The following is a 15814-nucleotide window of genomic DNA, read 5'->3' as shown; positions in this document are numbered from 1 at the left end:
ACAAAACTAATATGCATAACTTCCTATTCCTTTCAAATACACAACAAAATTATCATGCAAAATTCTTGTTTTCTCTTTTTTTTTCTACCCTCCCCCTCTCCCACCCCAGTGATGGCTACTGTTAGACATAAATAGGTATGTATGTGTGTATGTACATATGTATGTATACATTTATCAGTTCTCTCTCTGGATGCAGATAGCTTCTTTCTTCATATGTCCTTTATAGTTCATTTGGGTATTTATAATAGTCAAAATAACTTATTCAGTCAAAGTTGTTCTTAAAACAATATTGCTGTTAACTTTATACAATATTCTTTTGATTCTGTTCATTTTACTTTTCATTATTTCATGCAATTCTTTCCATGTTTTTCTAAGATCATTGAGATCATTTCTTATGCACAATAGTATTCCATATACCACAACTTGTTCAGCCATTCCCCAACTGGCAGCATCCCTACAATTTCCACGTCTTTGGTACCACAAAAAGAGCTGCCATAAACATCGTAGAACATATAAGGTCTTTTCTTTTTCCCCTAACATCTTTGGAAATAGACCTAGAATTGGTATCACTGGATCAAAGGGTGTAGGTAGTTTAATAACTCTTTAGGCACAATCCCAGATTGCTCTCCAAAATGGTTGGATCGGTTCACATTTCCACCAACAATGAATTAGTGTCCCAGTTTTTCCACATCTCTTCCAACATTTGTCACTTTCCCTGCAATCATTTTAGCCAGTCTGGTATGACTAAACTGATACTTCAAGGTTGTTTTAATTTGCATTTCTCTAATCAATAATGATTTAGAGACTTTTTCATATTACTATAAATTATTTTGATTTCTTTATGGGAAAACTGCCTGTTCGTATCCTTTATCAACTGGGGGATGACTTATACTCTTATAAATTTGACAAAGTTCTTTATATAATTTTATATGAAATCTTTATCTGATAAACTGTCTATAAAATCTTTCCCAATTTTTTGCTTTTCTTCTGATCTTGGCTACATTTGTTTTATTTGTATAAAACCTTTTTAATTTTATGTAATCAAAATTATCTATTTTATACATAACTTTGCTTTCTATCTTTTGTTTATTCATAAATTCTTTGCCGATCCATGTCTAATAAGTATTATGTTCCATGTTCTAAATATCTTGTAAAATCTCTCTTTATATCTAGGTCATGTATCCATTTTGACCTTTTCTTGGTAAATGATGTAAGATATTGGTCTATGCCCAATTTCTGCTATATTGTTTTCTAGTTTTCCCAACAATTTTTACTAAATAATGAATTCTTATCACTAAATCTTAAGTCTTTACACTTGTCAAATACAAGCTTATTTGTTATCTACTTAACACTTTTTTTAAGCAAAGCCTTGTTTTTCATGGAAAGCTTCAACAGCTATAGGCTATACAGAAAAGAGCACTGAAATTGGATTCAGGACACATGAGTGCAAATTGTAGATCTGTAATTTATTACTTAGGTGATTTTGACAAGTCACTTCACTTCTCTGAGGCTTATTTCCAACTAAATTGCTTACTTAATATTGTATTTACCCTTGTAATTAATTTGAGTGTGATACAATGTTTGATTAAAAGTAGGCCTACCTGATTAACAGATAACCTTATCAGACTCCCAATATTAAAAAATAAAGTTTCCCCACCCAGTTCACCTACTCTCCGACTATGATAAAGCATTTAGAAGCAGCCAACAATTGTAGCCCAAAGGAAAACAGTAGTAATATAAGCAGTACCTTTTGTTTCTTTTTTTTTTTTTGAGACAGCCTGATTTCTTTCCAGCCCTGGGGCATTTGGATTGAGTTCATTTACATAGCTGATTTAGGCCTTAATCAATGTCTGCCAAACAATGTATGACAACTTATTAACACAGGAACCATGAAATTAATTACCACAGTCTAATTCTGGAAATGGCCTTCGAGTAACTTCATCAATACTTTTCATTTGTGATGGAGTTAATTGCTTGGGAATTTATTTATTCAAAGTTCCAGTGGGTCATAATTAAATCTGAATTTTTTTTTTAATTCTTTGAAAATTCCTAGAGTTCAACATTTTGGAGAAAAGACTAGCAAATATGAACAGTACATACAGTGAGTCCTACTACATAATTTCTGTTGAGCCCTCTCAGCAAATTAGATTCTATGCTATCCAATGTAAAGATAGAAAGCCTTGAAATTAGAACCTAAAATAAGCCATGGTTCCATATCATTACTGTTAAATTAAGTTCATTTGTCATGTAGTCTTACTATAGATCCTTGTCATTAATCCACAATTCAGACAACTCAACTTTTGAAGAACTCCAAGCCATTAAGGTTTCTTGGAAGCAGGCCATCTTAAGGCATTAATTACTTAAATTCTGCATTCATTGTCAAGCCTAAAGGATGACTTTTGCCTTAGTCATTTTAAATTGATCAAAGCAAATTTAATTTTTCTTTTGCCCTAGGAACCAAGTTGGTCAAAATGTTAATAGCTGTCAGAGGCTGGGTCTCCCATTAACTTATTAATAAGGAGTCTAACACTTTTTCTGATTTTAGTAGCATACTATTAATACATAATTATTCCCTAAGCCAGATTCTTAATTCCTCATCTTTTCTTACATGATTGTATATACAATATTTGTTAGCTTTTTTCCTGATTCTCTAAAACAACACTGCAAAAAATATTCCTGATACTGTCTAAAATTTTATGTACAAGTGTACATGACAAGTGTATAAATATATTCCTATTTTCTTCAAGATATAGCTAGGTAGTTACAGAGACAGAGAGGAGCTGGGGGGGTGCATTTATTAAGCTCTGTGATTGACAGAAAAATAAGCAAGAAAGACAGTTCCCACCCTCAAGCAGCTTACATTCTAATGGAAAAAGAAAATATCAAAACAGGTGCTAGACATGGAGAATTGGCAAGAAAGAAGAGAAGGAAGAGGAAGGAGGAAAAGGAGGAAGAACAAAAAGTAAAAAAATCTAGAAAGGCCATTGTTAATGAAGTGGAATACTGTCTGCAGATATTTTAAATGGAATTTCTCTATCTCTTGCTATTGGATTTTGTTGGTAGTATATAGAAATGCTGATGACTTATATGGGTATATTTTATACCCTGCAACCTTGCTTAAGTTGTTAATTATTTCAACTAGTTTTTTAGTTAATTCTCTAGGACTCTCTAAATATACCATCATATATTCTACAAAGAATGATAGTTTTGTTTCCTTATTGCCTACTTTTATTCCTTTAATTTCTTTTTCTTGTCTTATTGCTATAGCTAGCATTTCTAGTACAATACTGAATAATAGTGATGATAATGGATATCTTTGCTATACCCCTGATCTTTTGGGGAAGGCTACAAGTTTATTCCCATTACAGATAATGCTTGTTCTTGGTTTTAGACAGACACTACTTAATATTTTAAGAAAGGTTCCATTGATTCCTATGCTTTCTAGTGTTTTTAATAGGAATAGGTATTGTATTTTGTCAAAGGCTTTTCCTGCATCTATTGACAAGATCATATGATTTTTGTTGTTTTTGTTATGGATATGGTTAATTTTGCTTATAGTTTTCCTAATATTAAACCACTCCATTCCTGATAGAGATCCTACCTGGTCATAGTGTATGATCTTTGTGATATATTGCTGTAATCTCTTTGCTAGTATTTTATTTAAAATTTTTGCACTGATATTCATTAAAGAAATTGGTCTATAGTTTTTGTTATGTTTTTGATCACTCTAGTTTAGGTATCAAAACTATATTTGTGTCTATGGGTTCTTTCACTAAGCATAGCTTTCAGGTAGTCAAATAATTTTCAAATCACTTTCCTCAATCTATTTTTCAGGTCTTTCCTGATGAGATATTTCACATTTTCTTCCATTTTTTTTTATTCTTTAGGCTTTGTTTTATTATTTCTTGATATTCCACAAAGTCATTAGCTTCTACTAGTCTAATTCTAATTTTTAAGGAATTATTTTCTTTGGTGAATTTTTGTATCTCTTTTCCATTTAGCTGACTCTGTTTTGAAAAATTTTTCTTCAGTAACTTTTTGAGTTTCTTTTACCAAGCTGTTAGTTGCATTTTCATAATTTTCTTCTCTTGCTCTCATTTCTTCACCTATTGTTTCCTCTACCACTCTTATGTGATCTGAAAATCCTTTTTAGATCTTCTAGGAATTTTTGTTGGTTCTGTGTCCAACTCATATTTGTTCTTTGAGGCTTTGCTTGTAGCTGTTTTGACTTCATTGTCTTCCTCTGAGTTTGTGTCTTGAGCTTCCTTGTCACTACAGTAGCTTTTTATGGTCAGATTTTTTATTTTATTGTTTGCTCATTTTCCCACCCTATATTCTGATTTTAAACTTTATGTTAAAGTTGAGCTCCATTCCCAGCATAGGGTGGGGTTGGGGGGAGGAGAACAGGGGCACTGTCTCAAGCTTCAGACTTTTTCACCCTGCTGTTTTCAGAACTAGTTCTAGAGATTTGGAAGTTTTCAGTGCTTCCAAGATGGTATGATCTGGAGAGAGGTACAGTCACTGCTCTCTTGGTCTGTGCTCTGGTCCTTACCCAGAAAAAGGCCTCTTATCCTTTGGGACTACAATCAGTACTACTCCTCAGGGCCCCTGCTCCTTTGGGACCAGAAGTGATATTCTCTACCTTGAATTATGATCCAGAAGTGGGTATAGGAAATGATGGAGCTGAAAAACACTATGTGGTCCTGTGTACAGTGCTAATATAGGGGTCCACTATTTTCTCTTTCTAGCCTTACCATCTCTGGCTTGAAAGCTCTCAAAGCTGCTGTTATTGCTGTTGTAACACCTAGTCCCATCACATCCATGTGGACTCTGGTCTAGCCTGTAGCCCTGTGTCACAGATCTCTCTTTCTGACCTCCTAAACTGTCTTGGGCTGGAAGAATGACTTACCTTGATCTTTTATTGACTCTGCCATTCCATAACTAGATTTGAAGTGTTATTTTAAAGTTGTTTGGAGGGGAATGTTTGAGATCTTGGCTGAATGCTTCTTCTACTCCATCACCTATGGTTCTTTAATTTAGTCAGTCAACTAATATGTACTAGTGCCTACTACGTGCCAGGCACTTTGCTAAATGACAATATGCTTAATAACTTTGTAACACAAGTGGATAAGGTACTAATTCTTGACAATTCAGGAAAATGTGTTTCTAATATTTTTATCCCTGTTTTACAGAGAAGAAAACTGAGGCTTAGAGAAGAGTAATGAAGTAAATGTCCTAAAGAACATATAGTTAGTAATATCTATCTTCCTCCTTCAAGGCTAATATGGAATAGAGATGATTGAGGTTAACTAAAAATTACTGTAAGTTAACTTTTTTGTTTAGTAGCTTAAATGATAGATCATTTAGAGGAACTAATATAGCTATGGGCTTCAAACAGTTTTCCACTGGGCATACATAAGTACCACTGCAAGAAATTGCTTCATCTTATTTTCTTCAAAGATATTACAGGGAAACATTATACCTGCACTGAGCATTTATTACTTACTAATATCCTCTTGCAAATTAACTTATCAACTTCATTTCAGACACCTAGCAGGGTCCTGAGAGAATGGGCCACAGGCCAGATGAACTTATATCAGAGAAAATTTTTGAAGCATGGGGACTTCTCATGCTAGGCTGCACATTGCCAGCCAGGTGGCATTTTGGTCTCTGATGCCCTGACTACTGAGAAGAGAACACAAAATGGCAATTCTGAAAACACTTCATCAGCATCACATTTTTGTCTAGGGAAATTCTGGCAATGAATAAGAAAGAGGACATTAAGTAGGAAAAGCAGGAAACTGTGATCAATTTAGATTGATGGAATAAAGGCAAATCAAATAACAATCCTGAATTTTCATTCTTCAAAGAACAGGGCCAGATATAAAAGGCAGGGCCTCAATTCACCCTATAAGGATGTTTCCCATTTTCTCCTTAGGACTATGAGGTCTGGCCCGTTGATGGGAGTAGTGGATACTAAGCACCCTTTTCCTAGAAGGTGAAAAAAGACCTATATAACACTGCAAACAGACCAAGAGACTATTGTCCTAATATCATAACTTAAGACTAAGTTACCAAATAAGCGTAAAACAAATAGACACTGCATTCCACTAAAAGTGAATTTCTAAGCTAAAAGAATGCGCATCACTTTTCTCATCTGCAAAATGAAGACACTGAATTAGATAATCAGTAAAGTCCCTTTCAGCTGTAAGCTTATGCCACTGTTGACCAGGAAAATGAAAAAGTAAATTTAGTATGATAGTCTTCCTCAGTTTCACCAAAGATAATGATTTCAGAAATCAATTAAAAGGAAAAACAAAATGAAGAAAATATCTAGGTCTTTAGTGAGACAATCTACATTTCAGGAGGTCACATATTAGACAGCCATGTCATAGACATTCTACAAAAAGTAAGTAATCACTTAACTAAATTTCCCTGCCACAATAAAAGTATAAAGAGATACAATGTGGTATTTCCAATATAAAAAATGGAACTATTAGTTGCTTGGCATGGTTTTAATATTTTTTAATTATTTTTATTAGAAAAGTACATTTTTATAATTCGTTATAAGCAAAGATTCCCAAAAAAAAGGGAACAATTTTCTGGAAAGTATGAAACAGCTCAAATAGTGCCCTATGAAATAAATGTATTTGTAATGATGTGGTTCCAATACAATAAAGTTTAAACAAGTACTTACAGGGGCAGCTAGGTGGCGCAGTGGATAGAGCACCGGCCCTGAAGTCAGGAGGACCTGAGTTCAAATCAGCCTCAGACCAAACACTTAACACTTACTAGCTGTGTGACTCTGAGCAAGTCACTTAACCCCAATTGCCTAAAAGCAAAAAAAAATAAAATAAAATAAAATAAAAAATTAAACAAGTACTTACAGTATGTGAGGTAACAACAGGGCCCCACTTGCTCCTTTTTTCACCCCACCTCCACTCCACTAAAAAGCTCTGAGGCTTTAAGGGAGGAGTGGGAGGGGAAATGAAAAGAAAATGGCTACAGAAAGGAAGTGGAAGTGAGATGGGAAAGGGCTATAATAAGAACTATAACAACATGGCTTCAAAAGAGAAGTCTAGAGATGGAAGGTCTAAAGGTTCAAGATTTACGGGTGGGATAGTGACCAACTCCTGCCAAGGCCTGTAGCTGAGTTCTCAACTTGTTCCATAATGAGCTAACCACCAAGAAAAGCATCTAAAGGTCCCTTCTAGTGACAGGAAACTGATTTAAGAAGTTCAAGACTTAAGGAGATTCAGATCTCCTAGAACTCTAAATCTGTATGCCATGCTGGGAAAGGTCTCATGCCCAGGGTTAATGCAGAATTCCTGAGTTCATGCATCTAAAAACATTTGAGAGTTGGAGAGTATTATTTATATTCTTTGCTCTTGCACAGGAGTAGCCATGGGGAACTAAATAAATTCAAACTATGTCTTCCTTAGAAATTTTGGGTCCAAAGCAGCTTATGTTGTGGGAATGGCTGTCTACAAAAGGATATACCTAATAGATAATTTATTATGGATTGTTTTAACATTATCATGTATTGCTTATTAAAATACCAGACATAGTTAAGTATGTTTAGTCTGTTGGTTTGGAAGGCAAACTGTTATGCCAAAGTCACAAGACTAGTGGCTCATGATATCTAGTGAGTTCAAGAAATAGATGAGGTCTGTCAGAGTTGGAAGCTCCGAGCAAATTGACTGGATAAATCCACAATAATCTTTACCCTCTAGATGGAAAATCATTTGCTCTGCAGAAAGAGGCAGAGAGAAAGGTTAGAAGGTTGTCCACTTACAATGAATAATAGAGAATTCCGTGTCTCCTCAACATTTATGCCCAGAAGGAAGAGTGTAGAGATGTCACAGAGAATGTTGTTTGTATTCATGATACCAGATCAGTGTTCTTGAACCAAATCAGTATAGTAGCTATTAGCTCCACCTGGTGGTTATGAATGAGCTTAGTGCTATTTTAGGCACTGAGGGTAGGAGCAAAGATATTCACTTCATTACCTTTAGGAAGTACTGAAATTCACCTTTAAACATTCCATTTAAAATTTAATTACAATTTACTGTCATTAGAAGTTGAAGAGACATGTTAAATTATTTCACATTTTAAAAATCTCAGCAAAAAATGTTAGGGACAGAAGCCTGAATAGTGGCACCTAATATTATACTGCAGAGCATAATGTCTGAACTACCAGAGAAGCCAGTCTGTTCTGATTATAAATAGTAGCAATCCTCATATTTTTATGCTATGAAAATTTCATTTCCTTCATAGTACCACTTGTAGAAGTCTGCCCAGAAACCTTATTTTGGACTGTGGACAACTTATCAGTCAGAACAGTGAGATAACAAAGCAAAAAGTCCTTCTGATCCTATATCTCCTGGGAAGATAATTAAATTTCCTTGTTCCAGTTTGCTGTAATTGTGTGAATAAATGCACCTCTGCCTCAAATCATTTTGGCAGCAACCAGGAATTTGGGATGTTTATTGGATATTGCATAGCCTCAGCTGTCAATCATTATGATCTAGTAAAAAAAATGAGACTTTATTTGCTTGTAAAATTATTTTTACCCTTTCTTTTTATAGGATGTAAAACTACAAGGAGATGATTAAGATCAAACTTCATTTCATTAATGAAGAAACTTAGACCTAGAAAAGTAAAATAAATCTCCAAAATGTTACAGAAAATGGCAGAGTCTGGGTTGGAACTCAGGTCCTTTGGCTTAAAATGGAGTTATCTTTCTAGTATGTCAGTATTCCTCTCTGCCAATGAAATTTCCTTCCCATTTTTTGAAAAAAAAAAATCTATCACTCCTAGTTCCTTCTTCTCCTGTTCTGCTGTTTCCTACTTTACAACTATGACTGAAGAAGAACAGAAGCAAACTTGCTGTAATTGTTATGTGTTCTGTGATTCTTGGACTACATTCTGTTGCTGCGATGGCTTGTCTGACAGTTTTCAATTCTTCCACAATTTTATTTCACATCACATCTCTTTTATTCCCTTGCTTGTAGCTTTCTTCTTCCTCTCAATGGCATCCTTTTTTTTTTTTACTTTACCTATTAATCACCTGGGACATTCATTAGTCTCAGTGTTTCATAACATAAAGAATCTGAGAAACAGGGATATTAAAAACTTGATAAACTCACTATACTTATCAGGTGATTTGAGACTAATGGTAACCTTGGAGTTCATGATAGCTTGTAGTCATGAGAATTACCTTGGTCAATGACATGTTGAATAATCACAGCAAATGTAGTTTAAAACACAAGGAATCATATGATAATCGAAGATATTTTCCAGTGTAATAATGGATGTTCTAAACAAAGGTCCAAAGAGAAAAATGACTCTTTATCAATGGTAAAGCTCTCCAAATGCTTGGATTTGTGCATGACATTGTCCTGATTGTTTAAGCCTGGGAATAGTGTAGGACTTCCAGTATGATTGTCTAAATGATCTAGACCAAGTTATCCACATTGTAAGGGGGAAGGGGGGAACATATAAGAGATATATGATACCTTGATTATTTATCAGTCCTGTGAACTTTCCTTCTTATGTTCCTATTCTTTACACTTTCTAGGCCTTTTATTACATGAAGATAACTTTATAAAGATGATAAAATACCCTAACAAGCCTGTGATGCTTACTGGCTGTTGCTAGTATCTTGCTAAGAAAGATCAAATTTCTTAGGACTACAGAAAAGATCTCTCCCAGCTCACTGTTTTACCCAGCCTATAGAAGACTCAAGAATTGTTTAGGTCTCTAACAGATCACATATACTTTCCTTTATTTTAAAAATGTCCTCTTCTGAATGCACCAAGATTTGTCAGTTTATTGGCATTGTAATGGATTTTACATCAGATTCAGAAGTCCTTTCCTCCCTCAGATTGTAAATGAAGACAAATCTCTCTTGCTCTGAATAATCTAGTAACATTTGAAGCTTGGCAGGGTGTTGATTGGATTGGAATATCCATGACCAACCTTTATCAACTAAAGAGAAAGGGTCTCTAAAGCAGAATTAGACTGTCTTCCTATGAGGATGCAAAATCACTACTGATATTTAGTTATATAGTTCCTATGTTCTTCCCTACTGAAACCCACAAACTTAAAATATTATTATTTTTGTTGCACTATGAATAATGCTAGCAAGGTAACACAGAACACTCCTTTCAAGCAGCAAAGTATATTTGCAGAATTCAGTCCAACAATCAATAAATCAACAAGCATTAGTTAAGTGCTACTTTGTGCCAGGTTTTATGCTAGGTGTTAAGCATACAAATACATAAGTGACACAATCCCTGTCCTCAGAAGCTTATGGGGAAGACAATATATGTACACATAGTTATGTTTAAAATAGATATAACATGATATGAGGCTTGGAACTAGTAGTTAGGGTGTCAAGAAAGTTTCATATAAAAGATAGTTCTTGAGATGAGTCTTGAAGGAGACTAGTGATTCTGAGAAATAGTGAAAGGAGGATATGCATTCCAGGTTTGGGGGATATGTAGTACAAAGTCATAGAGATGGGAGATAAAGTATAGTGGGTAAGGAATAGTAAGACAGACAGTTTGGCTGAAACAAGGAATACGAGAAGCAGAGTAGTGTATGATAAAGTTAGAAGGTGGGTTGGAGCTAGGTTGTGAATGGTGTTATGTGCCAAACATATTGGATATGTGAGCTGATATGAAGCCAGTGGAATTTATTAAATGACACTATGCTAGGCAAAGAAGATACAAAGATAAAAATAAAAGCAGCCACTGCCCTCAAGGAATGTACATTCCACTATAAAATCTACCCATTTTTTCAAATGGATGTTGAATATCTTCATATGTTTATCATAGAAATGCCCATATTCTTGAGAACCATGTGGTATGATCACAAAACCACAAGAACTATTAATTCAGACTTAAGCTAAATAAATGTACAGCTAAGAACAAATCCTGTTGGCTTATCCTGATTTTCAAAATTGTCAAAATAAAACCAAATATCTTTGTAGCTTCTACTGAATACCTTCCTGACACTTCCATAGCTTAAAGCTCTCTTTAAAGCTTCTTGACCCCCCAGTTTGTTTTAAAACTGAGAAGGGGGGGTAGAGAGAAATAGCTCAAGGGGATCATAGAGTCTAGTAGGGAGGGTTTTTTTTTGCAATGGGGAGTTTTAAGCATGTTTGAGGGAGCAGGGAAAGGACCAATAGATAAGGTGAGATCAGAGAGACAGAGAGAGAGACAGAAACAGACAGAAAGACAGAGAGAGACACAGACAGAGAGATGATTGATGATTAAAGATACAATCTTGCCATCTACTGAAAAATATCGGAAAGGGTGGGATCAAATGACCATGTTGAGGAGTTAGCTTTGCCAAGGAGAAGTATCACCTCTCTGTCAGAAACTAGGATAATGGAAGAGAGAGTGAAAGATTTCAAGGGGTTTAAGGATGATTAAGAGATTAGGAGAAGGAGCTCATGTTGAATGGCTAGGAATTGAAACCTAAGATATATGAGAATGTGGTAAGAGTCTTCTGAGATTCCTTCAATGAGTTCCAAGTAATCAAGCCTTGACCAACTAAGGTTCTGAACTAAGGGAATGAAAGAAGCAATAGATATAATTATTGAGCCACTATCCATGAATCACAGAAAACAGAAGAGCTATTAGGGGGTTGGTAAATGTTAATGATTCACAAATGTCCCTGCATTTCTCTAGGAATGCCTCTGCATTGTCCAACAGTTGTTTTTTAATAGGAAAAGTGGTGGTTCAGTTGGTAGCCTGTCGATCATATGGAATATACTGAAGGCCATTTTGGACTGAGCTGTGGAGGGCAGCTAGTGATAAAGATCTATGAATTACTTGCATTGGAACAAGAACTCTGGAAGTTCTTCTTCCACCTGATTAAAGGACCTGGAAGACTCATCATGAGCCAGTAAGCTTATGAAACTACTTGTCAATTTATCACAAGGAAACAAATGCTTCTCAAAGGATGTTTTTCTTTTCCAGAAATCTGTTCAATTGCTCATGTAGCACCATTGTATACAGAGCTTCTAAATCAGATACACTTGCAGATATCAAGTGACCTGGCCATTTTTTTCTACCATTAGATGGGGGGGAAATGATTAATTGGTTTGAGCATCAGACAATACTATTAGATTCCAATATCCCTCACAGGAAGCAGTGGCTGAAGAGAAATCTGCAAAGCCCAAGAGAAATGAAAATGGTCTAAGTTAGCATTCTACAGAGTAAGACAGTAGACACATTGGGTCAAGTCAAATTTTACCAGAAATGCACAACCCAACAAGAAAAAACGGAGGTTGCAGGTATAAAGTATGATTGGGAAAGTTATCATTGAGGGAGCAATAGGTAATAACTTCATCGCGTGCAGCTTCCTTGCCTAAGGTAGTATTCTTGAATGAGTTAAGTGGCATAATAGAAAGAGTACTGGACCAGTAACCAGGAAAATGTAGATTCAAACCCTGCCTCATACAACTGGCACCAGCTGTGACACCCTTGGAGGACATTTAAAGTCTCTCATGTAAGTTGGGTATAATTATACCTATAGAACTTGCCTCAGAGTGCTATTGTGAGATGAAATGATAGTGTATAGTAAGTGCTTTAAAAACCTCACTGCGCTATGGAGATATCAGTTATTATTACTTCATGGCATTAGCATACTTACGATGTTTGCTATAGCCCCTCTTCATACCACTGTTTGTTTTTTTCACTGTGAGATGATGGGACTATGCATGGACTCAGCCATAGAAGGGAACTAAAATGACATTTAATCCTACACCATTATTTCACAGACAAAGAAACTGAGACCCAAAGAGGTAAAGTGACTTAGCCAATGTCACACATGTAGCATATGATACAATCAGAAACTCAAACTAGGTTCTCTTATCCAAAATCCAGTGTTATTTCCACTTATAAGGCACCAAGCACATGTAGCCAATTATCCACTCTTCTTTGCTCTTTTCCACTATTCTTTGCTCTATGCCATAGCTCTCCTATAGAAATTTGAGGAATGTGTTTTACCTTTTGATTTTGAAATCAGTGAAGAACCTTAATAAAACTTTTTATTACTCGGAAAGAAGATGGAATGGATAAAGCAATGGTTTCCAGGGTTTATATGTGATCAAAATTGGACACTGAAACCCTGAAAATAGACAGTAAGGGTCCAAGAACAAGAAATCTGTTCTTAGAAACAGGGACAATGGTCTTACAGCTATGACTTATGGTTAACCACTTCTATAGAACAGCAGAGTTTCTGATTTATATTTGAAGTTTGAGATCTTCAACTTTTTTTTTATTTCAACCAAAAAAAACTTTCTCTGTCAGATATAGGATTCAATTTTTAACTCCTTTCTTGGCCTCATTATTCCCTTCCCCATGGAATCAAAATGTTTGATGGATAGAGACAGGTTACCAAAAAAAGTGGTTGAGGCTCACTGTATTTGTCAAGATCTCTGACCTTCAAGTATTTCAGGTCAGACAAACATTAGCTAATTTAAGTCAAAATGGAATTCTTATTAATAGCAAGTGTGCAGAAATATTGTCCTAACTTTGGTACAACATGAACTGACTCCCCAACTAATTTCCTTTGAAACCCCAAGATAAATGTCAGAAGTAGATAACCAAGGTGGCATAACAGAGCAATGAACTATCAGGTCAAAATGATCACCTAAGCCCATTCCTTATGTTGGAAAATTAGTATCTTAGCTGAGGCAGCCAATTATGGAGTTTCCATGAGACGCAGCAGACATGAAGAAGCATTCCCAGGAGCAATCCTGATTTCTATATGGAAGATACTCTTGATGCTCTTCATCTACTACAAAGATGAAAAAGTTCTGGGAGGAGGAGGGATGAAACACCTTTTGGCTTGATTTCAACTGGACCTCAGATTGACATTAGTGTAGCACTACAGATGGATCCTAGAGTCATTTCTACCTCTTTTTCTGGTTATGCCTAAACAGAGTCCCTAAAGTCTAAGATTAGAGTCATTGAAGAGATGTAAATAATGGTTAACCAACTATTCATCATTTCAAAGGATATTAAAGACTAGGAAATAAATCTTTGAGAGATAGAAATCTAAATCAACAGCAAGGTGTAAGGGATACCTGAAATTTTGCTCAAAACCAACTGAGCCTTTTTACCTCTAAATTGTAGCAAGATATTCATGCCTAACAAAAGAAACATATCTGGTTTCCTTCCTCATTCCTTACACACACTAGCAAACTGGAGGACGGGGGAGGCAAAAGGTAGAGTTGACTTTGAAAGTTATCAGGACACCATACTCAAAAATAATTTATTATATAGGGAACTGAGCAAATTTGTACAAATAAGAGCCATTCCTCAACTGATAAATGGTCAAAGGATATGCACAGGCAGTTTTTGGAAGAAGAAATCAAAGCTATCAATAACCAGAGAAAAAATGCTCTAAATCACAACTGACTAGAGAAATGCAAATTAAAACAACTCTGAGATACCACCTCACACATAACAGATTGGCTAACATGACAGAAAAAGAAAATGACAAATGTTGGAGGCGATGTGGAAAAATTGGGACACTAATTCACTATTAGTAGAGTTGTGAACTAGTACAATCATTCTGAAGAACAATTTGGAATTATCCCCAAAGGGCTACAGAACTGGTGCATATCCTTTGACCCATCAATATCACTACTGGGTCTATAGCCAAAGAGATCAAAGAAAAGGAAAAAGGACCTATATGACCAAAAATACTTATAGCAGCTCTTTTTATGATGGCAAAGAATTAGAAATTGAGGAGATTCTCATCATTTGGGGAACGACTGAACAAATCAGAGGTATATGATTGTGATGAAATACTATTGTGCAATAAAAAAATGATGAACAGGATGCTTTCAGGAAAACCCAGGAAGACTTATATGAACTCATTCAAAGTGAAGAAAACCAGAAGAACATTCGACACAGCAACAGCAATACTGTAAGGATGATCAGCTGTGAAAGACTTAGGTATTCTGATCAAGATAATGATCCAATGAAAATTCCAAAGAATCCATGATGCTATCCACCTCTAGAGAGAGAACTGATGAACTTTTAATACAAACTGAAGCATACTTTTTTATTTTCTTGTTTTGTTTTGGTTGTTTTCCTTTACAACATGACTAATATGGAAATATTTGTTTCATGAATTCACATGTATAATTGATAACAAATTGCTTGCCTTCTCAAAGAGGGGGGTGTGGCTGGATGGAAGTAGAGAATTTGGAAGTCAGATTTTTAAAAATGATTGTTTTAAAAATTTTAAATGTAATTGGGAAATATTTCGTGAAACAAAAATAATTTTTTAAAAAAAGAATACTTGTATGATTTTTAAAAAGAATAATTTGTAACCCCAAACTCTATTTAAGTATCATGTCCTAATAAGTTTATATTACTATCTGCAAAATAGACTACATAATTTAATCAGATGTTGACAGCATATTCCAAATAGGATTCTAATGAACTTTCTGTTCCACGTGGTGTGAGTAGAGGGTTATACGACAAAAGTTGGTACAAGTAATATTTTTCCATCTAAACAATGAAATCTGAAATTATATTTACAACAAAAATATTATCAATAGTAATTTTAGGAATGAAAATAGAATAATTTTTTCCATTTCCCAAAACTCCTTCTATTCTCCTTTACTTTGGGGTATTCCAAAACCTCAGTCCAACATTTAGGGATTCTACCGATATATTTCAAGGCAAGTATGCCGTGTCTTGCAGAGGCACAGTAGGTATTTAATAAGCGTTTGTCAAATGGAATGGATTTAGTTTTGGGACTACATGGATAATATACTCTA

This window comes from Phascolarctos cinereus, unplaced genomic scaffold, assembly GCF_003287225.1.
Source record: "Phascolarctos cinereus isolate Bilbo 61053 unplaced genomic scaffold, phaCin_HiC Scaffold_9;HRSCAF=440, whole genome shotgun sequence".
NCBI lineage: Eukaryota > Metazoa > Chordata > Mammalia > Diprotodontia > Phascolarctidae > Phascolarctos > Phascolarctos cinereus.
The sequence above is the reverse complement of the archived record's forward strand: the minus strand, read 5'-3'. Positions refer to the sequence as shown.